The sequence below is a fragment of the Euwallacea similis genome, chromosome 2 (genome assembly GCF_039881205.1).
Source record: "Euwallacea similis isolate ESF13 chromosome 2, ESF131.1, whole genome shotgun sequence".
Taxonomy (NCBI): domain Eukaryota; kingdom Metazoa; phylum Arthropoda; class Insecta; order Coleoptera; family Curculionidae; genus Euwallacea; species Euwallacea similis.
In genome coordinates, this window is record NC_089610.1 from 1,756,630 (window position 1) to 1,774,156 (window position 17,527).

Here is a 17,527-nt window from a genome sequence, read left to right on the forward strand (position 1 = left end):
TTAGTCGTACTAGAATTACTGACTTGACTGGATTAAAAAGTTATTGAATCCAAAGTCTTGTGAAGGTGGGCGAAACGAGATAAGGAAAGAACTGGAAATCTTAAATAAAGATTGTCAATATATTATTTAAATTACCTAGCCAAAGTAGAAAGGACATTCTTTCCAGGAGAACAATTGGATGTATTAGATCTGCGATGCTTTATATTGAATATATTCTAACAATCCGCAACAGTTTTAAGATAGTATTGTTAAGAAAGTATGCTGATGTTTGGAAAAGTTGCTGCGCGAGAAGTTTTTGAAATGTTCTTAAAAATCGTTGTTATTTTTCCGAATTTTTTAAGGGTTAATTTCTGGCAATTCTTACGTATTTTATAGGATTCTTTAAAATTTCTACAATTAACAATGCGTCTTTTGAATTCAAGTGGTATTTTTGACGAAGATCGGTAGTTTTGAGAGGGTTTTAAGGACCTGAAGGAAGCTAAAGTCTGGATTAATATGGAAGCTACTTAAAAGCGGTTGTTATTTTTGAACTTTATGAGGAGAAATTCTGGTAATTCCCTGTATGGAAATCTAGAAAAGATTCTTAACAAAGGGTTTCGCAATTGCAGGTGCTCAAACACAATGGTTTTTAGTACTAATTAATTAAAGAGGAATTTATGGCATTTGCAGAAATATTATTCAGGATTTTTTTTTATTTCTTTCAATTAACGACAAATTTTTGGAATTTAAGTTACATTCATGACGTTCTATGATTTCTTGGAACTTCTAAATTGAATTTCAGGAAACTGAACTATGCTGAAATCCAGAAATGATGCCAAACAAACAGTTTCGAAAAATTCTTAAAACTTTTATTCTTTTTGTTCTCTTTCTGGTAATTCCAGAAGTATTATTCAGAATTATTGAAACTCTCTTCAATTAACGATAAGTCTTAGTTGTATTCATAACGGAGGTAAATGATCTTTTTGAAAGATTGACAATAATTTTAGGGGAGTTTTACATAAAACTCTGAATAAGAGATTTTTTCAAACATATCTAAAAATCGTTGCTATTTTTCCAATTTTTTTTTTGAAGGAGAAATTCTAATTCTAGAAGTATAATTAAGATTTGTTGAAATGTTCAGACTTTTTGTTACACTGATAATAGAGTTTGACATATTTTTAGGAAATTACAGAGGACTTTGAGGCGCTTTTCGCGGGAGTTTTGAAATTAATTCGAAGGTCTCTCGAAGAACCAGTTCGAAGCATTGATCGAGAAGAATCAGAGATCTAATGCAACAGTACCAGCATCTAAGGAGAATGACTAGACGATTGTAATCAACTACAAGAACTATCTGCAGATGAGCTTAGCGTGCCGGTCAAGGGAGGAAATTTTATTATAACTCCATCTAGGCTAGTTCAGGAGAACATTAAAGCTAACGTTATCTATGTTTGCTGCCAATCCAAACCGTTGAGCAGATAAGGGCAGAAACATCACAGATTTATAGATTGCGTCTGTAACTATTAATAATGGCACAAATGCATGGAAACTGAAGCGTGATTGGAAACTTTTGAATTTTTAAGGAAAACCAGGTACAATATTAATTAGTCATTAGGCTTCAATCAAAATGTTTGTTTTACATACTTTCAACGGTTTTTAATGCTCCATTTCAACGATTATTAATGCTCCAGGTAGATAAACAGACATCTAGACATCTGATTTACATGTTCGAAATATCAAAGTCCAGTGGATAAAAAGAATTTGAGCTTAAATATTTACGTCTTGGAAAAAAGTGGTCTAAACTGCATATCTATTGTTGCAATCTATTTTGAGACTGATAGAAATGCTGAGGTTACGTGACTCAATGAAACCCTACTATTCTTCATCTAAATATACCTACATTCAGCAGCGATATTGTCTATCAAAAGTCCAACCTTTTGAATAAGATTATCCAATCTGCAGCAACATGTAATCAGGCTACATAAAGGGGGAAAAGCCCTAGAAAAACAATCAATACTAGTTGGTAACAATACCAGTAGTATTACGATATTCCTTTTGTCTTTTATAACAGAAAAACAAGATCTTATGAGCGTAGTTTGTAATATGAGTGTTTGTCTATAATTTCCTTATTAAACGACGGAGTTGGTTGCATAAATGAGTGTTATTAGCGCATGTCTCTAAATAATTTTAAAGTAAATTAAATTTCTTTTAAAGTTCAGATATTCAATTCATTCAAACTAAACCCAGCAAGTTTCTACGTTAGTCCACGCCCCAAAAACCAATATTTAGGTAATCAATCAGCGGCTCATATAAATAGAATCGTTTATATAATTGGTCCCCTTGGTGCGGACGACTTGCTTAAAATCAATTTATTGAAATAATATATTGTTGTCTTCCTTCCGCAAATAGCCACAAACATAACAAATCCCAAGAAACTTTCTTTAATTTGTTCTATTTTCGCACGCGAAAATCTATTTGTGTCTCTTTTTATTTACCAACAGTGAGGAATCAATTTAAAAATGGAATATAATCCGAAAGATGCTATTTAAGCTGCAGCGGTGTTTTTACAAGCCAATCTGGATGGTACAGATGAAATATCCTTTGATATTTTTTTTAATGTATCGGTCGACGCGTAGAAGTGCATCTTTAAAAACAGCCAATTTAAGACTGTTTCAGCGAGTTTCATTAGAAGATGTAACGTGGCGTAATCTCTTTTTAACAATAAAAAAACACTGAAAAAAACTAAACTTTTTCCTAAAACATTTAGTAGTAGTGTGGAATGGCAGTGGTCACTAGTATTAAGACAGAATAGGCACAGTGCAATTATGCACTGTCTAGTCATCTCTACAGAGATGTACACAGAGCATGGAGTTTTTGCTAAATGTCTCTGCACAATATGGGTTAAAAACCAGAGTCACTGCTGATTCTGTCAGGAGGGAGTTGAAGACACTCCATAGCGTCCCCTCTTGGTGAGTCTCGAATGGAAATTGAAGCGAGAGAGAGCAAGGGTGAATAGATCGAAACTGGAGCATGAGACAATAGGGAAATAACTGACGGAAAATGAGAGGAAATGGATGGAGTTCAAAACTATAATGAAGGACATTACGGAAAGGAGGAACGTGTGCGTTTGTGGTGCTTCGAAGTAATGTTGACAGGACAGTTCCGGGACCAGAGAGAAAGCAGGGGATGATTTTAGTGGGTTATGTACGGATATTTCAAATCCTACACTATTTGATTGTTACCATCGGGCCTTTTGAAGATTTCTACCTCTTCAGGCACAAAAAAAACATTGCTAGTCAACATATATGAACCGACACCTATAATTCTTATATGGATATTTTAATAATTTAATTCATCAATTTATAATCACTACTACACTTTACAAACTTTAAGCGCCAATATCTCGGGTGTCCTTGGAGCAATTGTCTTGAAGATGCACTTTCATGCACGATCGTCCTCATATTTTTTGCGACAGTAGAAGAGGCTCTAGTGCCTAAAATAAAAGTGTCTTTAGTTGCGTGTCGAAAACTCCTCAATCTCTATAAGCAAGGGCTCCAACCATATTAAATAATCACACCGAAAAACTGATCTCAAAATTTAAAAACCTTCCTGAAAATAACCAAGCTCGTCTTATTGTACTTTTTGCCACTTTCGAGTATAAACATCTTGGAAATCCATTAAGCATTTACCCTAAAAAATAAATCAAATTCATCATACTTTTTTCTTTGCAATTTGTAAAGTACCTCTCATATCAGTCGCCTTTGAAACTTTCCATTTGGCGTTGTATCCAAAGGGGGATTCACGGAGACCAACCACCCCTGGATGACGCCAGCAACGGGAGTGCCATCTCCAGAAAGATAAGTAAAAAGGGAATGATGCCACGTAAATTTTCTGAATTAAGTGATAATAAAACAGTTGGCGCCTTAAGCAGGAATCTCAGGAGATATAAATAAATGGGTTTTGTTGTTTTCTCATAAAGAACGCGGTCATTAAAACCGATTTTATAATCCGAAAAATGTCACTCCGCATTCTTTCCTCGGAGTTTTTCTCCGTGAACTTTCCGAATAAAAAGCTCTAATTTGGGGGTTATGGAACGATTAATCATATCTCTATTTACGGGTTTGGACAATAAAGTGTCGAAGGTAGAGACAGCGTCACATAAAATACAAGGGTTGCACGTCTCGAAATAAATCAATCCTTGAGGAAAGGTCAAATTTCTTAAAGATTGATTGCTAAGAATGTTTCGAATAACTTAAAACCACAAATTTTGGACTGGGACTGTGGGGGAAATTTAAGAGTTTTCTGATACACTCAAAATCTCTTGGCTATTGTGTTTGCAAATTAAGGGCCAATAAGAAATCGTGAGAAACAAGTCTTGCAATTTTTTGTTTTCTTTATCTCAGGCATTACAGTATGCTGATTCGAAATAAATTGGAAGTACTTTTAGCGTCCTTAAAGCAATCTTATATATTTCTTTTTTGTCAATGTAAGGAGGGTAAAAATTATCTTTTCCTTTCACAAGCGAGCAAATAAAACCCCTATATTTTCACTTGACAACCAATCCATAAAAGAAGTCACCAATTATTTATTCAAGATTGTTACGTAAGGTAAGACCTAATTAAAAAGATACTCGTTTCCTCTTTCGAGAAAATTACTTTGTTGCTGTGCAAGATGCTCGCATATAAGAAAATGGAAACGTGAAAAATTTTCCTTTTCCCTTTATAAAATCAATCAATATGACCTAACAGCTCCTTCACAATGAAAAAACGGTATCAAATTCCAATTTGTAATGGAAAGTCTATAATGACTTATCCCGAGTTGTTGCCTAAGGACTGAATTTGCAATGTGGAATGAAAGTTAAAGGGATGATAATTTTGGTCCACGTGGTAGGAAATACTGCATTGTATAAAAGAAGTAAATTACAGAAAGTCAAACTTGATTCAATGTTAAGGAAAATGATTAAGGCCGGAAAATTCAGTTAATATATTTTTTTTGAATGGAAAATAATTATGGACAGAAAAGGTCAATTCCAATTTCTAGTTGGTTTACTATCCATGAATCAATGTGGATAGAGTTCATATATGAATTGAATTAAATTAAGGAAAAATTGAATGACACTTATTGAATGAAATATAATATATAAAATATATTATGAATATAATTCTTAAATATGTAAATATGCACTCAATCATAATGAAAAATCTCTGAAAATGGTGTCTATCTATGATGAAAAAATATCTACATGCAATATCATTAAAGTATATTCTTATTATTTTTTGTATACAGAGTGTAACATACAATATCATCATAGTTTCAGAGAGCAACAGTACTCTGCAAAATAATAAAAAGGTGCCAATGGACCCATGGTCAAAAACACAATTTTTTTATAATTAGGGTGGCAGTGTTTCGTATTAACATAACAACACAGTAAATTTTCAAAATGTCGACTGTTTTCACCAGCATATTTCCAAGCCTTAAACTAAAATTTTGTCATATCTTAAGCAAGATTTGATTATTGTTTCTGATTGCATTTACACCTTCTTGAATATTATCCCATAACACCTTTCTGCTGTTAGGTACAAATTTGTATGTCAATGACATCAAAAGTTCCAAAAAAGAAATCTAATGGGTTTAAGTCCTGATTTCATGATATTCACAATTTTCACTACCTCGAGAAATCCATGGATGTGGAAAATTTAGATTAAAGAACTACCTTACAAGTATATGATAATAAACAGGGGCGCCTTTTTGCATAAGCCGCAAACATTGTCTTAAGACCAGAGGCACATTCTGCAAACCTTAAGGTAAGTCATTTTTCAAGGTTTCTACCAATTTTTCTCCACGGTTCATGTTCTCTCATTAAATGAGGATTTTCTGATGTTTAAGAATAGTATTTTTCACACCTCCCTCGCAACACTAATCGAAAACGCAACAACAGGCTCAGTTACTAAATACTATTTCTTAGGGTTTATAACCTCTTCCACAGCATACAATGGGGCAATCATCCACTTCTTTAAAGTAATTTTGTTTGTTTCTGAAGGTTAAATTGCATTGCTTATTATAATATAAAACAACATTGATTCCAACATCCATTAGTACATAGTAAACAGTAAATGCATGAATTAAATGCAATTGTAAATAATATAATAGCGAAAACAAATATTTTTGAGGTTATGATGAAAGCAAGAGACATCTGGGAGAGGTCCCCAATATTATTATCTTGTCTCTCTCTGAGTAGTGTAACTTAAAAATCCGAGACAAGGACAGGTATACGTTTTCAATTGTTTAGCTCGACGATCGCAGCCCAACAACCAATAATCGAATCCATATTGCACATATGCCATCTTTATCTGGTATTCGCTTCAATGTTTTAGTACTCTATCTTACCTATGGTGACATATTGACCCTCTTTCTTCAGAGCTATCTCTTTATTAAATTGACCATCCCCTTTAATTGGCGCTAAACACTTCGCAATGGAATGTCTGGCATGTTGACATGACCTATATTTGGAAGCGCCATGTTTGTTTTCCCTTTAACTTGCAATCTGTAGTCACCTAGAACTGACCTTCACGGTAGCATGTGGAAGGAACACGAGCATTTCAATATAAAGAAACTCTTTCAGCCTAATTTTGCCGAACTTTTTAATTTAAAGTAAAAATAAATTTAAACGAAAACAAAATTATAAAACCTATTGAAAATGTTTTTCTACTACTAAGATCGAGAACTCCACTCTTTACTTGATGGTTCGACATACTCTATCAAATACTTCAAGAGTATTGGAAAGATGATTTTAAATTTGATTAAATGTTAGGAATTTTTTCAAATAACTGAAAACAAAATGATAAAAAGTGTTGAAAATATCTTTTAAAAAACGTAAAAATTTACCATTCTATCCCATTTCGTATATCGAAAATGATTTATTAATATTTTAAAACTATTTTGCAGAGCACTGTCGCCCCCTGAAGTATCTCCATGATGATATGTTATACCCTGTATATGCAACAGTTCTATCGGTTTGTGATTGTGTATTAAATATGTCGTAGATAGAAGCATTCACCAACATGATTGTTCATTATTCCAGGTCACGATACCTTATGGGAAAACTTACAAGAAAAGTTCATTTATTCATCATCACAGCATCAGATCATGTCCTGAGAAGATTCAAGAAAATTGACTCTTCATAAAATATGTCCGAGGTAAAGGCAGCAGAAGCTTGGAAATGGGGCAAAAAAGGTGGCTTTATTCTCTTCAAGTTGCCCAATTGGAAGGAATATCGTATATCGGCCATTGCTTGAGGACCAAGGCAAGTGTGTCAGATATATTACTTGTTGAAAATAACACAGGAGGATGGTAGTGGGGAAAATCCGATGCTGTTATTGCAAGGTCCTTTTGCATGATCCTGCTTAAATTAATAACGATTTTGTCAAAACTTCCTACAACCATTTAAAACTGATGAAACTATAATCAATGAGCTCATTAAATCAATGCCAGAGGAGCAGTATAATTTAATTAAAAACTTTGTTCAATCGTTTGCCATGGAGTTTAAGATAACTTCAGAATTCGATACGAGTGATAGAATACAACGAAAATAATAACAGTAAAATAAAAATAAAATATAAATTATAAATGAACTGTAAAGTTACGCATAAATGCTATATAAACGTATTTTGTTTTTACTAGAGTGGCGAATAAATGTTATGTTTCCACATAAGCAATCGTCATAAAAGTGATACTTACACGTTGTCAAAATAATGGTAAAACTGAAGGTTATATAACGTGTGAAAATAAAAGGTTCTAATGGTCCTTTTTCCTGATTTCCTATAGAGCAAGTTTAAGAATTGTCGGCTATTAAAGTGTGAATCAACCACCGGTTCGGGATTTTATTTATATCCAGCAGAAGCGCTTGTTTTAGTCTGTTTTAAGCCTGTAACATGATGTTTTTGTCGTCAATTTTGCATGACCATGCCAGATTTGTCTGATGATCTGAATTTGGTTTGACAAATTTGGCGCCAGGCCATCAGTCTTTGCAAATTAAGCCAGAAAATCCAGTAGTGGTAGCCACATGATTTATATCAGTTTTGTTGGTAGTTGCACGCAAGACTGATTGCAAAACGTTACGTAGAACTCAGGATCTAGTCAAAGTTGAAATAAATTGTGAAATAACTATCAGCATTTTGAGATATAAAATTACACCCTTTCCCACAAACCAAGAGGAATGAGTAACCAGACTTCAAAAATGGACATACAAAATTGCATAAAATCATAATGTGGAATTTCATCTAAGGTAAATTATTATAAATCAACGCATTCCTAAAGAATTTTATTTATTTTTTTTTCAATTAAACCTGAAATCTTCTCAATAATATTTTCGTTATTTATTCTGGAAGTGTCTGTTCCTGGCAGGTTAAAAATGGAATTATCAAGTAAAGTTTCAATTGCAGACTAACTTGTAAAAACATTATTTGCCTCTGTAACTGAGTATTACTTCATCGGGTTGATAAACATCTGTTTGACCTAGTTTACGGACAATTTTCTTCTTGTAAGGTTATAGAAATTTTCCACTGTGGAAGGGGTTATAGCTTAAAAAGAGAAACTCAAGTAGTTATAAACCTGATCAATTTACGGTCCATATGAAAGAGATTATCCAACGAGTTGTCTTGGTGTTAATTACCTCGTAATTTTGCCGAAAATTAAATTTCTGGGAACGATCAAAATCGGAAAAACACATTTCTTTTTCACTTTTCAGCAGACGACCTATTAAAACACATAAATACGCAATTCAGAAAATTAAAAATTATTTAAATTTCCCATTTCGGTTATTGGCCCATAAATCTTCTCGATATTTGGAGTAATAGGTTGGATGACTTGGTTTAGTGACAATTTACAAATTGTAGTGGTAGTATATATTTTTTCTGGCATTATACATAAAATTTGAAGGATATATTGGGTTGCCAGATGATTTAGCTATCACTGTTGCTTTTGAGAAAAAAAAACGTATTTTTGGAATGTCCCATTAGAAGGCCCTTCAACTCAGAAACAGTCCAGAGGCCAAAGAAAACATACAATACTTGCACATAAAAATCGGCGCATTGATTTTTCTGACCAAAGTCCATTATTTTATATTTGCAGTATCTCCTGTGATTTATAGAGATTTTCATTTACCCAAGTTAATTATTTATGTGACCTTGCTTTTAGGGGTTATTCTGTTTATTTAGGTTAAATCGGGAGACTAGTTTTCTCGGGATTGCCTTGAAATCTCGCAGAATCATTCGGAGACCCTGAAAACTCTCAAATATTAAGGTAACACGAATAAATCTTTCCATCAATCGCTGTATTATTAGCATGAGTTATTGCTTCTGAACCTTCTGAAATTTCATCGGCAAATCTCATCGAGGTCCACTTAGCCAACTTATGAGGCAATATTATATGTGCATTTGTTTTTTATATGCTGATATGTAAGGACACACGGTTTTTAAAGAAACGAAATATTGATATCAGTCTGAAAGTCGTAGGTGCAACGTAGGAGTTTACGTTCAAGTAGTTGATTCCCCTGTTTTTCCCCTATCAAGGTGTATTATCTATTTTGCCCTACATGGATACCTAGAGCATACAGAGTATATATTTAAATGCTTCCTTCCTTTCTTGAAATGTGTGAAATTGTTTCTAAATTTACGAGACACTTCATGAATATTGACATTCATGGGAGAGGGGAAACATTATACGGGATAATCCTGTCGCTTCACTTCCCATTTCTCCCTGAAGATGTATTTCCGTAAATCTCAAAAAGCAATGTTGGTCGACTGACACTTTATTTTAAAGAAGCATTAAATCTTCATGTTTTGGCAAATCTCTATGTTCCAGCACTCCAAAAGCAACATGCATTTGAAAGACGTATGTAGAAATCGAGGAGTCCAGCCCATCACAGTCTTGTAAACGATTTGTAGGAATCAGACAATCACCTAAATGGATCAAAAGGTGGAAAATTGCTTCATTGAAAATGATTGTGGTACGCCAATGACTTTTAGAGCGTCCTTGCTGAGTGTCGTCGAAGTTCTCTATAGTTCGAGAACTTTGCGTGTAAGCACAATGAAAATAGGGGTGTAAAGGACTCATTTCAAAGTCAAGGAACAGAAAGGTATAGACGTGATATAAAAATACGTTTATTTCGAAATGTTACAAATTTAACGAAGGTAGGGAGGGCTTATTTACATCTGTAATCGATCTTGGAACAGGAACCTCAGGAACAACTTACGAAGTAATTTATTTCACTGTTAAATAATGCACCTACGCATAGGTGTACTACGGCTAAGAGGTAATCATCGGATAATTTACTATTGATATTCTTAAAGCGTAACTCTTAGATAACTAGCAAAATCGATCTTCTGTTGAGCTGTTGCAGTTATTTCGATTTAACCATACGTGGATGTATTAGAACATTAGTTCTTGAAATAAAAAAGGTGAAAGTTTTACTATACAGGGCAACCCTTTTTTGAGGATAATTGGGGCTAAAATCTAGCCGGGTACATCATCAAAAATAATTATGTACATAGGTGTAACATAAGGGTACATTACATGACCATCACATAGCATGTGTGCTTATGAAAAACAATATCTTCTTACAATGGTTTCAAAATCATCAATTAAAGTTATTTTTTAATTTTAATTATAATTAAGGAATTACGATAATGCGTTAGTGTACGACGCATCGTCTGCAGATGATGCTCTACCTCAGATGATATATGAGCATCATAAATATGGTATCTGGGAGTATCCTCCAGGTTTTCGTCCATTCTGGACCAGGAGAAAATATCTCAACCTATACAAGTATTAATTGGAGTTCCTTTCACTGTGATTCCTGAATCGCAGCCGCCAGTCAACAATCTTTCCCGAGCGAACAGTGGCATTGCCACGTGCTCAGCAAATTGCTCTATCTTTTGATTTGCGACCAATTTTTCTATGGACGAAAAACAAATTTAAATAAGGGCACCCACGAGGGAATTAAAGATATAAATAGAGCCAAATCTTAGCAATCACTGAAAGTTCTCAGAACGCGGACTTAACTGCAAATCGAGTCTTGAAAATTTTAAATGCAACTGGACAGATAATTTAATACGTTCTCCATCGTCGATTGACAAAACTTAAACATGGGAAATTAACTTTTCACATCCTCTCTAATGATCACATAAATCGGCTCCACAGGTTAATAGCATCCCTAAACATCTAAATCTCAAAATTAACCCTGTCTCACATAAAATAAAATCGTTAGTCTAAAGTACACGGACCAAACGAACCTTTCCGAAGTCGTTAAGATCCCTGGAAAGCAACCTCAGCTTTGTCCCTGCACAAACATGAAATATTCGCTGAAAATGCAAAGCCCTGAACATCTCAATGGGACATAATGAAAGGTTAAATACAGGCCGATTGATTTTCATGATCCGAATTTATGTGGCAAACGAAAGCAGCAAGTACCTTTATTTCGGTATCTGAACCCTTAGTATGGGATCAGAGTGAAAAGTCCATAAAATAAGAACCGATTTGATTGGTCCATTTTAAAGATGAAGGTATGTGCGGAGAACCTGCTGTGCATATTGGACCTAATTTTCCCTTTACACGAAGACATGTGTTAGTACCAAAAACGTTTATCCAATATTCAATGGACAAGTTTAAAGTAAGGCTCAGACACAAGTCTACTAAATAAAGCGTGGAGAACGTGTGCGAATAATGTCAAAGCAATTTTCTCTTTCGTGGTTTCATTCAATTCAATAGGCCTTTTAGAAGTCAAATTAAGCATATACGAAAACGTAGACATGGGCTAGATGTGATATGAATCTATCGATATAACTCCGCATAAAACGGAGATATGTTGATCAATGGTTACTAATGATGCAATTAGATTTTCATCGTATATGTTCTTATATTAGTGGAATTGCCATATCGAATCGATAAGCTGAACATTCCTACTAGAATCCTTTATAATAGACTCGAAATTACACGTTTGCTTGGGTGATTTGAAGTCGTATTAGGTGCACATGCAACAGATTATTATTAAATAGAGCAGAGAAACCACGTGTTGACCATTATTAGACCTGCATGTCACGGATATAACATGTGCCCGGTTTTACTACTTTAATCACAGTTTAAAAGCATAAAATGTATTTTACAAATTCTTACATTAATTCGTAAGCAGGCCGTAAAACTTGGTCTTTAACTTTCGTTACGCCACTGATTCTGCACTACCGCGAAGCTTTGAATTTGCTTAAAAAATCTTAAATTTACATATCCGTTTGGAGAAACAAGGTCGCACTACGAGGGCATTGAAAACAGTAAAACAGATTAAAAATTTTCCTTAGAATTAGGTAAAAAATGTATATTTTTTTCATATCTGTGAAGCTCTAACTTTGCTTAGGAGATTCCTCAATCTATAGCTGAATTTGTCAACTTAAAAAATACGACCATATCACACGGGGGTTTAAACGAATAAAAACTAATTAAAATTTACTTTCAGACCATGCATGTTATAATGCAATCAATAAAGATAGGAAATTTGACTTTAGCACTTAAATGTTTGAAACTTTGTAATTATTTTTACAGGCAAGTTACGCCACTGGTTATTTACATCTGCGAAGCTACAACATTCTTTAAGAGGTACTTAGATCTATAAATCTTTTATTTCAAAAATTGGGCCGTGAAAGAGTTAAAACCAGTTAAAAGAGATTAAAATAAATAATTAAAATTAAAAGGAATTGAAATTTAAAACTCAGTTATTTAAAAAACTGTTTTTTCTTTATTTAAGATTTTTGTTATTACTTTCTCTAAGAGATTCTCGTGTCTAAAACTATTACTGCAAAAACAAAGCCGTTTCACAAACGATTAAAATCAGTAAACAAATATTAAAATTTTAAAATTCAGTTGTAAAATTTGTAAAATTTGATTTTGGTTTTATAGGTAAGCTTCGGCACTGATTTTTAATATCTAAGAAGCTCAACATTCCTTAAGAGGTCTATAAATCTCATACAAATCTCTTACTTCAAAAACTGATCAAATAAATTAGAATTTAACTTTAACCCTCTCCGGTGATTTAAAAATTTGATTTCGCTTTTATATGCGAGTTACGCCATTAATTTTGTTACATATATATATGAACCTTCAAGTCTACTTAACATAGTCCGTTCCATCGAAAAACAGAGTCGTATCATATGGGGATTCAAACGAGTAAAAATTTTATTGTATAACACACAAGTTACGCTACTAATTTTTTGATTATGAAGTCCATCTAAAAAAATCTTAAATTTACAAATCGAATTAATCATTAAATTCATCATAAATCTATAATACAGGGTGTTCTCAAAGTTGAGTCGTTTATTTTAACAGCTGGTAGAACTTGTAAAGAGAAGTCGATTTACCAAAAGTCGTTTATATAAAATTTGCAAAATAAAACAATTATAAACAATTATTTTTAAAAATTGAAATTTAAAAATGTTAATACAAATCTGATTTACTGCGTTGTAAAAACATAAATTGTTTGTTTACTATTAATACTGGGTGTGCCTATTTTTTGTAAGTGCATGGTTTTCAGTGCGACATTCGATTTGACTAGTGCTTAATTCGTACAGTATTGCGTGATTTTATTTTTGATTTGTAGGTGTTTTGTGCAATAAAAATGTCATACGCTTATGGAAACAATGAACTAGTAAACATAATATTAATTTACGGGGAGTGCCAACAAAATGCAGCTGCAGCATGTCGCTTGTACACGGAAAGGTTTCCTTTACGAAATCATCCGGCTTCGTGGATTTTTGTAAATTTAATTATAAGACTTGGAGATACAGAGTATTTAAAGAAACAACGAAGAGGTCACGCTGGAAGTCCTTCTTCACGCGAAATGGTGGAGATCTAAGAAGACATTATAGAAATTGTCGAAAACAACGCAACAACGAGCACTAGGTCCATAGCAGTTCAAGTAGGTGCTACTCATAGTAAAGTCTGGAAAACTATACAAGAACAATTTTATCCCTATCATTATCAACGGGTACAAGCATTACAACCCGAAGACTATTCTAAAAGAGTTGAATTTTGTCAGTGGCTTTTACATGAATACAACATAAATGAAAATTTTCCAGAAATTATTTTGGTTATCGACAAGGCCACGCTTACAAGAAATGATGCAAATAATTTCCATAACAACTATGTTTAGCAGTGGTAGAAAATCTGCATGCTGTGAAAAGAAGCCATTTTCAGCACCGATTTTCAATAAATGTTTTGGGCTGGCTTAGTAAATAGTATATTTATTGGGTCTTACTTTTTGCCAAATCGACTGATAAGGGAAAATTAAAATGTGAGAGAGAATATGTGGTTTCTACATGATGGAGCTCGACCATATTTTAGACGAGAAGTTCACGAACATTTAAATAATAAATTTCTTAATAGATGGATAGGGCGGAATGGATCCATTTCTTGGCCGGCACGTTCCCCGGATCTAACGCACTGCGATTTTTTTCTATGGGGCTATTTAAAACAGTTAGTTTATGACGATGGAGAAGTAAATAATGTGGAAGAACTACAGTAGCGCATTGAAAATGGTTGTGATATTAGTCGTGGACACCGGAATTTTATTTTTGACGCATGTAATCACTCATGAATATGCTGAGCAAGACTTTGCATTAACTGATCAAATGGTGACAATTTTCAATAATTTTTGCAGAACAAGATGCATTTTACCGGTAAGCATAGCATAATTTCTAATTTATTAGGGTTTAATCTAATATTATTTAACTCTTTTATTCGGTAATTTTTTTATAAACGACTTTTGGTAAATCGACTTCTCTTTACGAGTTCTACCAACTGTTAAAATAAATGATTCAACTTTGAGGACACCCTGTATTCACAAAAGAGGACTGTATTATGTGCATGGGGATGATCATTATAAAAAAAATTGTAGCATTTGGTTATTAATGTCATTAATTATTTGTAACTACAAAGCTTAGTCTCATTTACAAATTAAAAAATGTAAACGACCGGTAATTCAAAAACGGAAGCGAATCACGTACAGACTAAAGCCTTGATGTTAAGGAATTATTTAATTTTTTTACAAATTCATAAGGATTTAATTCTTGAGAGTCCAATAAGCCCAGTGCTATTACTTGTTTCTTTTGGGAAGTCCGAAATATGTTTACTTTGCGTTACCTTTATTTTATCAGACAAAAATAGGCTGACGGAGTTCCTGCAACTTTATCCCAAGGATTTATCTTGATGTATTTCTTATATGGAATTTATTCATGAACTTCTCCACCCTTGAACTCCTGTTCGACCTCTACGAAAAAAGTTCATTACCCTTAAGAATAACTAAATGTAAAAAAATAATTAACAGTTCAAGACCGGGGAGCTAAACAAATTGGTTGTTAAAAGTTACGAGGCAATTAATTTGAGCGAAACGCGGGAAAATGTCATAAGAAAAGGCTTTGAAAATATTCAATATAAAAATAAATAAAATTCTTTTTCTTTCAGGAAATCGCGTCAATTCCGGACTTAAACTCTGAGAGAAATACGAATAATTTGAAATCCTTTCGTTAAGATTGTATATAGCTCGAGGGCAATGGGGGTTGAAAACACAAGGGTAGGATATGATACGCCTGATTAACAACATTACAAGGAATACTTTATGTATATACAGAAGGGCTCAGGAGTCTCATTTCAACCTTAATTATGTCGCTAACATTTTTTTTAAAATTACATAGTAGCTATTTGCGTAATAAAAGCGCAAACTGTTTTAATGTCGAGAAGGTCGTAAAGAAAAGAATATTTTTCAAGAACTTTTTACACGAATTGCACGCATAATTTTTCTTAAAGTTGCTCAAGTAAATTTCGAGTTAGGAGAAAAAGTTTTTGTTAATTTGTATTACAATATGCTATTACCTTGGCTTTTCATAATTTGTTTCCTGCATAATGGTTCATGCCTTTTCCTTAAACCACCCAATGAAAGGCCTTTAAATGGACTTTTACTTTTGCGGCCACAAATGAATAAGTAAAATTTCTCGTAAAATCCCTATTTCGCACTTCCTTGTGGAAGCACAAAAGGACGTTTGTTTATAAAAAAAATACTTCAGTAAATCTTCAAAAAATAATTAGGCATGGCAACGCGGCCTCTATGCCTGAGGCCTGTCAAATAATAAACCATAGGCAACCCACAATACCCCACACCTAACAGCTTCAAAGGCTCAATGTTGCCACTCATTTTTATGTATGTTCTTCCTAATTGTACAAACCCAATTTTTGTTATTGCAAAGATATTTTGAAAATTAGAAATTAGTCCAGATGTTGTCATTTGACCATGACTAGGGCTTTCATAGTTCATCCATTGAAATAGGAAGATTTTTCGCCTACAAACCTAAAATAGCACGCTTCATTATGAATTCGAATTCAACTAACAAAGGTTTGATTAACCCTTTAAACCGCAAAAAAATTGAAATACGTTCTGAATTATTTTCCAAGACCCCTTATTCTCCTTTAAACTTACAATGAAATGTCGATTTTCCCCCTAGACGACAGTTTGCCAAAAAAAACAAGTTCATTATTTGGGTATAATTTCGCGTATATTTGAGGATCTCTCAATGTTTACCGCATGAATATGCCAACATAGGCTAAGTTGTTTCGACAAAGCCCTGTAAAGCCTTAATAAACTTTATAGTCTGGAGAGCTTTGATTATGATTGGTTTGGAGCACAAGAAAAGGTAACTTCGTAGCCAATTTTATCCAGGTAAATGTACTCTTGCTTTCACAATTTCCTCTTTTCTTTAATTATATTTAAACGCGTGTGTAAATCAGTTGTTTCAAATTCTATTCAGAAATCATATTTTTCCAAGCAAAACGTGAAATTCCACTAGTGTTACCATTGACGATAAGGGTGCATTATCTCAGTTTAATAATAAATGGAAAAATTCCAGAGTTAATAAGTGGAATTCTGAACGAGGCGGCTAAGGGTTTAATAAATGGAAAAAACCATCGCCAATCTGGCGACCATCCCCTCTTCAAATGCTCTATAATAAATGTTTTCCATTGTGGAAATTTTTTATCCTCCTTTGTTTATGTATTGGGATCAAATTAATCGTTCACTTCATGTATATCAGAATCAAATGATTTATCATTTATCGATGAGGCAGATTCCGCAGAAGTGCACGACAACAGCTTTTTTAGCAATAATTATTGCGTGACGCTTACGATTATATTTTCAATAATACACAATAAATGTACGTTCACCTGTAATACAGTCTCCGTGATTTATATAAGGATATAGTCGTAACAGGAGACGGCACACGATACAATACATTATCGTAGTAAAGTGTCGATGTATATTATAAAGGAAAATGCACTTTATGCAATCAAAATCTGAGTTTACTTATAGGGAGTAGAAATGGGGCTCTATTGGGTTCAGAGTTGGAAGGAAATACAAATTTACTTGAATACATTATGGATTCATTGTTAAGTGAGTTGGTTTCTAGCGCATTCCAAAAGGTGGCACTGATTCGACAATCTTTCTGGGGGTTTAATACTTGAA